Source organism: Bombus affinis, chromosome 18 (genome assembly GCF_024516045.1).
Source record: "Bombus affinis isolate iyBomAffi1 chromosome 18, iyBomAffi1.2, whole genome shotgun sequence".
Taxonomy (NCBI): domain Eukaryota; kingdom Metazoa; phylum Arthropoda; class Insecta; order Hymenoptera; family Apidae; genus Bombus; species Bombus affinis.
In genome coordinates, this window is record NC_066361.1 from 1,477,691 (window position 1) to 1,479,693 (window position 2,003).

The following is a 2,003-nucleotide window of genomic DNA, read 5'->3' on the forward strand; positions in this document are numbered from 1 at the left end:
GACGAAGGAAGTCTCCCGAAAAAGTTTGACGAAAAGATAAATTTTACGGATAATGACGATGTGACACACGGAGATCGATTCCAGGAAGGATTGGAACGCTCGTGTGTCGAGAAATTGAAGAGGATATTACCCCCACGCGGAAAGAAGAAGATGAATTATTGGTGTAACGATGAGTTGTCCGATCTGAGACGGACAACTCTGAAATTAAGGAGGAAAGCGCAGAGGGCAGTGGTAGCAGGAGATGACAACGCTGGCCTTGTAAGCGAATTCAAGGAAGCGAGAAAAAGGTTGAGAAGAGCAATCGTGCGCAGCAAAGAAGAGAAATGGAGGGAGTTCTGCGCGAATCTGGAACAGAAACTCTGGGGGAGGCCGTATCGAGTTGTAAGGACGAAAATGACTCGTAGCAAACCTCTGGAGAGTCTTAGCAGGGGCAGAGTCGCGAGGATTCTGGACGACCTCTTCGTCACGGAGCAAGAAGGACAACTGGAGGAAGGACACATAGGACGCTCGCATCCCATGGACGCAGGACGAGAATCCTTATGACCTGCGGGTTACTAAAGAGGATCTGTGGATCGCTATGAGGAGGTGTGATCCGAAAAAGGCCAAGGATGTGGAAGGGGTCCCTGGGCAGGTTGTTAAGATCATAGTTGAACAACGCCCTGGGTGGCTCCTAGACGTGTTCAACAGTATTTGCAGGAGCGGAAGGATTCCGGTGGTGCGGAAGGTGACGAGGGTGGTCCTTTTTCCAAAACCGGCAAGGGATCCGTTGCTGTCATCTTCCTATAGATCTATTAGTATACTGCCGACGTTGAGCAAGGTCTGCGAGCATACGTATAAGATTCATATTGAGAGATGCCTAGGGAGGGATCCCTTTAACAACGAACAATATGGATACAGAAGAGGCAAGTCCATCATTGATACACTAAGGAGAGTGTGCAGGATTACATAATGGTGCAAGAGAAGAGGTCTAGTCTGTGTCATGGTTGTGTAGCGGTACATGAGTCAACGGACATTTTGAATCAGGTTGTGGTTTTGCCTCGGTTTGTCAAGACCGTTAAATTACGTGTGTTATATAAAAACAAATAAACTCCGGGCAAAACAATGTCGCCGCAACGCGCAACCGTCGAACAACTGCGAATTCAAATGTTCCCGCTCTCCCCCAACTAATATAAATACACGAACGCGATCGCAAGCGACATTGACGGTTATAAGTGAGCAAGGCGATTAGTTGCGAATTATTGACGAGTATCTCAAGGACTTTGTACGAAGCGTATTTATTTATTACTTTTAAATATACGTAACGATCGGTTGCAAGTAATGTGCTTCGTTACTATATAATACTCCATTCCAACCTATCCTCTACAACCCCTTCGATGAGTCACTTACTTAAGTAATACATACGCACTACTGTAGCTATCTTCCATACAAAGTTGATGGAATAAACTGTGATTTGTAACTTGTTATATCAGTGTCATATTTGATTTAAGTACCTGTATTATCCTAATCGAAATACGGGATCGATCATTTCGTGACGCCGATTATCTAATCGTAACGGAAATTAACGACTCCCGTTGACGTGCTTCCTCGCGATCGCGTCTCTCCGCGAGTGGTCGAAGCTTCATGGATAGAGAAACACAATTATGAAAAATTAAAATATAGACTACCCAAAGAATTCGACTCAAAAACTTTCAAAGGCATTCTTGACATTAACCCCTACGAACATGACCCGATAGTAGAAAAAAGAGAGTATGTTGGGCATGTTCAAAAGCGTATGGGTGCACGGTTAGGTAAAGCAAAAAAAGGTAATAAAGTTATTGGCGGCAAAGGCGCCGGTGAACTCACTGAAAGGTTATCAATGAATTATCTTTATGCTATGGCTTGGCAATTCGTCGAAATCCAGATTCAGTTGAAGACATGAAGAGGGATATGTGAGCAACCTACTATCATAATATCTCAACCAACAAGAATCCTCAACACATGAATTGCCCACCTGGTTCATCTAG